Below are 8235 nucleotides of genomic sequence, written 5' to 3'. Positions count from 1 at the left end.
GGTCTTCCTAGCTGCTCAGCCAGAGTGACAGATGGTGACGGAATGTTGGTGTGACTGTGTTGCGTGGAATGCCTGGGTGCCTGAGTGGATGTGAGGATGACAGTTGGAGATGGGCTGAGCAGCTAGGCAGGCTGCTCCTGGTGGGGCTGGTGTAGTAGCTGGTACATGGCTGAACTAAGACTGATATTGTTTGGAAGTGGAACCAATAAAGAAGACTTAGAAACTTACAAAATGGCTACCAGTGTCTTCATGTACAGAGCACAACATAATTTTGGCGACGAGGATGTGGTCGTATGTAAGTCGCCCTGTGCCTCACTGTGTGTACCCTCTATGTGGTCCATATTGTGGTACACGTGTATCTGTAGTCTTGGTTCACCCTTGTTGTCTGTTTCTGGCCTCGGTGTTTGTTGTGGGGTGTGTGCACTCTTCACTATTTTATTTTCAAATGTTCATGGGGAAGGATGGGGTTATTGCTAGTTTGTAATTTAAATTGCTTGACAATTTTTATTCCTTCCTAAAAGTATGCAGTGTTAGTCTGCTTCTCTGCTTTTTAACATAGTTTGTGATTTGATAATTTATTTCACGCTTTGATATGACTTAATCTTCATGAGAGAGGATGGGGGATTTTGATGCATATTTTTATATGTCGTATTTTGCCCATCTTTTCTTTATTTGCATTGTTCTCTCTTTTGTGATGTTTTATTTTTAGTTGCATCCTTGAGTTACGAACATTACTGCTTCTCTTGTGTATAGTTCTCTGCTTTAGTATTGTACTCTTTGTTTTCATTTTAAAAGGAAAGGGATAATGTTATATCCTGAGTATTACATTTAATTGTAATCAGCCTAGGTCTTCCTAGCTGCTCAGCCAGAGTGACAGATGGTGACGGAATGTTGGTGTGACTGTGATGCGTGGAATGCCTGGGTGCCTGAGTGGATGTGAGGATGACAGTTGGAGATGGGCTGAGCAGCTAGGCAGGCTGCTCCTGGTGGGGCTGGTGTAGGAGCTGATACATGGCTGAACTAAGACTGATATTGTTTGGAAGTGGAACCAATAAAGAAGACTTAGAAACTTACAACATGGCTACCAGTTCTTCATGTACATAGCACAACACTATGCTATACACTTTTCTTTTTAGGATATAGCGCATTCATGAATGATCAGATCAATGATATTGTCTTCTGAGCAGCTGCAGTGCCTGTCTGCAGTCTGTCTGGTTAGTGCCCTTCCATTTCTAGTGCTTTGCAGCAGTTTTAAAATATTCTTAGAGTTTCTCATTGCTCAAATTGGTGTAATTTCTGATAGTTTATATGTTTCCGTCATCTTCATTGCTCGATTTTGCTCCCACTGGTAGTCGTTGAAACGTCACTCCTGATTATACTGAAATTATAAAAATGTCACACATAGTAATCTGAAACCTTGACAGCTATACAAAACTGAATAGGTCAATAAATCGACATTTTTCGAACTCTCCGCACCAGTATGTACATAACTAGATGACATAAAAGTAGGTTGATTTCTTGAACAAGTAAGACTCACACGCAGGGCTCGAGTCGGGGTACCACGCGGGTGGACGGCGTCCCCCCACTTATTTTACCAGGTTTTAACGGGTGGATGCCGTCCCCCCTGCCCAAAAGCTGGACTTCACTCTTTGGCCTCTCTGGAGCGAGATCAGAGCTTATTCAGAACGTCTGTCTACCTGCATTCACTGCGGGGGGATTAAACGCAGCCTCCGCGAGGTAGGGTGCAGACCACCTTTCATCTAAAGGCATATGAATACCCATGAGATTCCTGTTGTGACGTCACTTCCGGTGACAGCGTCTCCCCCACTTCTCATCACTTCCGGTGACAGCGTCCCCCCACTTCTTTTTTTAGGACTTGTGCCCTGCTCACACGGTACTAAATACTTGCATGTGTAATTAACGTAGATAAAGCTAAATAAAGCTATTTAAAAACTGTAAGGTATCCATGACGAGTCTTGAGTTATTGAGTCCTGTTTTTCAACTTAAATATCTTTTTATTAAAATGTTTTACCAAAAGTGCTTTACTAATGTGGACATACTTTGGCTCTGGTACCTTTGTGTGCACTTCGTTGGAAATCCTTCAACTCAAAGATGGCCGTTCCTCTTTCACAATTTACCGTCTTCTCTTTCCACTACGCCTTAATACCGTAACAACCGATCTTGTTGCTATCAACATCGGTGAAACCTAGAGGCTTGGGTGCTCCAGCAGGGGGCGGGCTGCAGCTTGTAAGTGCCCAGGTGAAGCTGCAGTTTCTGGCTTTGCAGAGATTTTGTTGCCAGCCATTAAAGTGGCTGCGGCGTAAGGTGAGTCAGAAACATTCGTAGGGGACTCAGGAGCAGGGCTGGTCCAGGGATGCAGGCAGACTAGTTTTAGATTTTTTTTTCTCGGAAGAACGTATCGGAGATTGCATCATAATGTATTTATATTCTTTCCACAGAGATTTGGCGTCAAATTGAAAAACACAGACGTTGCTTGGAAATTAATGAGACGCCTTGAAGTTCAGCGTAATTTGTATGCATTTTTTGCCTTATGTAGCACGAAGTCCAGCCAAAATAGGTTTTAGACCGCTTTACATAGACAGTAGTAGAAACTGAGAAAAAGGCTTAAATGCAACACATCAGAGGAATTTAATTTTCCTATGACTCTTTGTATTGGAGGATATTGTTAAAAGAAGAAAACTAACTACACCAAGTGGTGATTTAAAAACCGAGTCTTCCGCCTGAGTCGGCAGGGTTGACGTATACTCGGGAGTCTTCCGCCTGAATCGGTTCTGTTGGCATGTATGATGAAGTCATAGGAGGCTTGAACTAGGGTGACCAACTGGAATGGGTGCAAATTCAGGACGGTGAGTGTAAAAATTCAGCACAAAGGGTCAAAATGCAGGACAGGAGGTCAAAATGCAGGACAAAACTTCGGGACAAAAGATACCTTTTACAGACACAAATCAGAGGACAGGATTCACATGTCCATCCTGTGTTTCAACCTGTATGCATTCATTAACTAGTGAACCTGCCAAATGCATTTTGAGAGTCTGCTGAGCAGTTGTGTCTTTCGATGCGCTCTCCAGAAGTGCTACTGCCCAAATCCCGTTCCACAGATGTGTGCACACTTTTTCTTCACCCTAACCAGATAGGGTTTATGATGTAGAAATACAAATTGAATGGGATATAGTGTGCAAAATTAAAGCTGTATTCTGGTCTCATTTGTCGGACACCGACAGCATCATTCTCAGTGAGGATAATTGGACTCCATCATTTATAAGGGATGCACCTCGAGGTGAGGAGCTAATAATGCAAGCATTTCCATCCTTTGTACCTGAAGAACTCAGTGAGGAATATGCACTTGAGTGAGCTTTAAAGCACTCTACGGTGTTTTATAGTAACCAAAGGGGGTGGGATAAAGACTCGGTGCATGTGATTTGACTAAGGAGTAAACCCCAAGTTGTGTGCACAATATCTATTATAGCCAGAAGCTAAGCACAATAGAAGTCCATCCTCGATCAAGTACATTATCACGGAGTAATACTGCCTTGCCATTCAGCTATGAACACTGCTTTTTCCAGTGTTAAAACTAGACAATTCATGCAACTTTGTATTTGTATTTGTAGGGGGATTTATATAGCGCATATATACCGACAGGTCTCTTAGCGCTGACAGAAGGAGATACACAAAACAGCCCGGCAAAGACAGTCCTGGTGACAGGGATCTTAGAAAGGGTCTCTGAAGAGCAACGTTTTCAATAGCTTACGAAAGGGGAGTAGGCCTGGTTCTTTCCGTAGGGCCTCCGGCAATTGGTTCCAAAGACGTGGCAGGATAACAGAAAAGGCACGTCCGCCTTTGGAAACCAGATTGCTGCAGGGGCAGACTAGCTGGAAAGCATCTGCAGATCGAAGTAGACGTCCTGGAACATACTTAGCCAGGCGATCCCTAATGTAGCTAGGGGCTTGCCCATAAAGAGACTTATGGGCAATGCACAGGGCCTTGAATTTCACACGTTGTCTAACGGGCAACCAGTGTAGATCTAAGAGCAGAGGTGATGCATGGGCCCTCCTAGGAAGGCTGAAAACCAACCTAGCAGCATCATTCTGCGCCACCTGGAGCCGGCTAGTGAGCTTCTGAGGAAGGCCCAGATAAAGCGCATTCCCATAGTCGAGGCGCGACAAAATTGTAGCCGAGACTATGGATTTCATGGAGGAGGTAGATAGAATAGGGACCAACTTCCTCAGTTGCCTCAAGATACCAGAGCAGGTGCTCACCACTGAAGAGACTTGATGACTCGGCGAGAGATCTGTGTCGATCTTGATTCCCAAGCTTTTCACAACTGGGGCTGGACAGGGAGGAGTCCCAAGTTCTTTGGGCCAGAACAGGCCACCCCAGGAGTTATTAATGGTTGGGACGACAAGAACCTCCGTTTTATCGGGGTTGATTTTTAAAGAGTTAGCTGTCATCCAGTTAGTTGTGAATCTTAGGATATTTTGGGCCGTCTCTTGGGCGAGGGCTGAATTGTCAATCCTCAGAATAAGCTGGGTGTCGTCAGCATAATTAAAAACACGACAGTCCAGATTGGATAGAGCGGAGACTAAGGGTTGCAAATAGATATTAAAGAGCAGCGGGGACAACGCAGAGCCCTGTGGTACGCCACATGGGATGGCACCTCTCTTGGAGGAGCAATCGCCGAGCTGCACCCTTTGTGAGCGGCCAGAGAGAAATGATCTTAGCCAGTCAAGGGCCGTACCCCTGATTCCCAGGTCCATCAGACGGGTCAGCAAGATGGAGTGGCTGACCGTATCGAATGCTGCAGAGAGGTCCAAGAGCACAAGTGCGCTCGGCTCTCTCCTATCAGCATTCAATCTAAGGTCGTCAAGGACGGACAACATGACTAGCTCCGTACTATGATAGGCTCTGAAACCTGCCTGACGTGGGTGCAGCAGCTTAAATGTGTCCAAATACTCAGAGAGATTTTTTAGGACATGTTGCTCCATAACTTTGGCCAGAAAGGGCAGTTGTGAAATTGGCCTGTAATTTTTCAAATCAGCCTTGTCGGCTCCTGGCTTCTTCAATAAGGGGATAACTCTGGCCTCCTTCAGGTTACTTGGCACCTGACCAATGGCTAGGGAATTGTTGAGAAGCGAGAGAATCTGATATTCCAGGATAGGGCGAGCCAGCTGAAAAATCCTAGGGGGACAAGGATCAGCCGGTGAGCCAGATTTAACTTTGTTAGTCAGGAAGGCCAACGCTTCTGCGTCCAGCGGAGGAAAGTGTGCAAGAAACTGCGCTGGTGAGGTTTGGGGTGACACCAGTCCTTGACTTGCAGTGATTGCGGGAGATTTATTAATCTCAAGCAGAATATCCATCACTTTCTGTAGGAAGAAAGACTGTAAGGTATCAACATCGAAAGGTGTTAAAGTTGATGACACATCGACCTTTCTGCTAAGTTCTTTTAGGATCTTAAAAGTTTCCTTTTGTTTATTAGGAGCATCAGAGATCCGAGCCTCATAATAATCAGCTTTCCTGGAGATGATAGCTTTCTTATAAAGGACCAGAGCAGCTTTATAGAGGATCAGGTCAGAGGCCTTATACGCTCTTCTCCACTGTCTCTCAACCTTGCGCAGGCTCTGTCTGTGTATCCGTAAGGTCTCGTTGAACCAGGGGGCCCCTTTGTTTTTGGGCTTAATTCTTTCCCTGCGTTCTGGTGCTAGATGGTCAATGGCCGAGAGGAGAGTATCATTAAGGAATTGGCTGGCTAGGTCAATATTAGTAAGGCCCTCCTCAGGCCTATGCGGGGGAGATCTTTGAAAGAAGTCGGTAAGGTTGTCCGACTTGATTTTATGCCAACTTCGCACTCTCCTCCACTCTGGGGGTAAACGAGAGGAAGGACCGTCCAAGGGAACCCAGCAAGAGATGAGAAAGTGGTCCGACCAGACACATGGAAGACGGTTTAAGAGTCTGTCTTGCTGGCTAGTTGACCAAACCAGATCAAGGGTATGTCCCTTAGAGTGAGTAGGGCCATTTACCAACTGATGGAATCCTAGGTTGGACATAGTCATGTCCAGTTGACTGGCCTGGGACTCACGGGGACTGTTGTCCCAGTGGAAGTTAAAGTCGCCCACAACCATAAGCTTTTGATATCGCGTACTAAGATCTGATATAATTTCGCAAAAATCATTGCAGAAACCTGGTGGGGCGTCCGGGGGGCGATAGACTGTCAAAAGAACAAAGCAAGAGGAGTCAAGAGTAAACTTGACCCCTAGGATCTCAGAATTGTCCAAGCTTTCTGATAGTATCGTGGTGGCCTTTAGACTGGATTTAAAAAAGGTCGCCACCCCCCCACCTCTTCTATTGTCTTGCCTGTTGTGCCAGAGGGCATCGAAACTTGCGGGGTCTTATGTAGCAGTAGCCAATCTATTCTGCCCAGAACAAAGGTGAGCCCCTTCACAAACGTCTCTTCCCGGCTCTGTAAATCCTGAGCAAAAAGAGCACAAGGCAAGCAGGGGTGAGGCACCAAATGGTGGTGGCAAAGGTCTGTGTTCCATTTAATGGCTGCTGCCATCCTATTCGTGGTGGTATGTGTGCACAGCCATGACAAGTGGGTCTTAGAATGCTAATCACTACCCACATCTACCCAACATTTAGAAGGTCCTAAAAAAGAATATCTAGTTTAAAAAAAGTAGATTGTAGTAGCAAAGTAGTCCCAATAGTATGGGTACCTGGCAAACAAGGGAAAACTGGCCAAAAAAGGGACATGGTGAGCAGTGTGAAATAAAAATTGTCACTTCTCTTTTCCACTCACAGGTGTTGTGCCAGTAAGTATTAACTAATAAATTGTCTAGGAAATTGTGACTCCATAGAAAGTTAAAATATGAAAATAGGAAACTGTTGTACTCCTGGAAATGTTCAAAAAAAGTCCACTATGTTTCTAATTTCTTTTAAATGGTGTTGCTTGCAGGTGGGTACCGCCCACTGAACTAAGACTTAAGTACTCATACAGAAATGTTTCCTTATCCTTGAGAGAACAACGTCCCCACTTTGCACTCCGACTGGAAGAATTTGAACCTTGTTTATAATTATTTTTTTCTTTGATATCTTCCTCTGTTAGTAATCACTCTGTAATCAATTTCTTCAGTTATAGATTATCATTTATTTGACTTGAAGCATTCGTATTCGTAGTGTTAGAATATCACACTACAACTGAAATTCATATGCATTTTGTAGGAATCCCAATGCATTTCGGGACGAGCCCTTCGTCAGGGGATGGATCCTTAAAACTAGTCCATGGCAGGTATATCATCACAGTGTGATGCTCTAACACTATGAATACGAAAGCTTCAAATCGAAATAAATAATTATATACAAGGTTCAAATTCCTCCAGTCGGAGTGCAAATTGGGGATGTTGTTCTCTCCATGATGACGCAACATGTGTCCATGGAAAGTTAGCCATGACATGGATGATCTATCTGCAGCGCCCATACACGCCGAAAGGCGTGGTTCAAGCAGGAGACTCACGATTTTTTAAGCAAGAACATGGGCTTTACTACGTTGTCTCCCGTCTGATATTGCCATTGCATAAATAGAATTAATGGGGAAAATTCAATCCCACGATTTTTTTTCACAATCTCCCACTTTCCTATTCTGCAATGTTGGCATGTATGAGTGCCTAGCTCTCACGATCTACCTCTTTGAATATTTTATTTGCTTACCAAGAATCCATTATCTTCCCCGAAAATAACTTGTACATTTATTCGTCATTGAAATTGTGCCTCTGACAACTACCTGTTGTTTTCACCTTCAGAATTGTCTTCACTGCTGGTCCTGCAGAAATCTCCCCTTTGAAACTAAGTTTCTGGATTATTGACTGAAATCTCTGTTTGGAACCTAGTCGACATCTCTCACGGAAACCCTAAAAGTGATTTGCCATCACTGCCTGGATGATTTTCAGCAGGCCTTCATAGAAATCTCCCCTTACAATCTCGGTGGCCTCACTCTTCGATGTAGGTCTTGCAGCAATCTGCACTTCAGTCCTGCACCAGATTCCTTTACTGCCAGCAGTGATCTCCTTTTCGACCAGCTGCTACTTTCACTGGGGCAATCTTTAGAATTGTAAAGTGACGGCCTGGTGCAGTGTTTTTCCCTGAGGGACTACCATGATCTTGGACACCGAGGAGCTTATTTAGGTGGAACCTGGTCAGCTCATGCGCTGCTCTGCGAGGCATGCT

At 44.6% G+C, this 8235-nt stretch overlaps 1 protein-coding gene across 1 annotated transcript in view; it reads left to right on the top strand.

Moving 5' to 3' along the window:
* The first annotated feature begins 2205 nt into the window (after nucleotides 1-2205).
* Nucleotides 2206-8235, top strand: part of CLHC1 (clathrin heavy chain linker domain containing 1) — a 189091-nt gene continuing 183061 nt past the window's right edge. The window contains exon 1 of the mRNA XM_085612605.1: nucleotides 2206-2325. The gene's annotated coding sequence lies outside the window, so the exon portion shown is untranslated. The remainder of the gene's footprint in view (nucleotides 2326-8235) is intronic.

This window comes from Triturus cristatus, chromosome 6 (assembly GCF_964204655.1).
Source record: "Triturus cristatus chromosome 6, aTriCri1.1, whole genome shotgun sequence".
NCBI lineage: Eukaryota > Metazoa > Chordata > Amphibia > Caudata > Salamandridae > Triturus > Triturus cristatus.
Note: the sequence above shows the minus strand (reverse complement) of the source record. Positions and strands in the feature narration are given on the sequence as shown.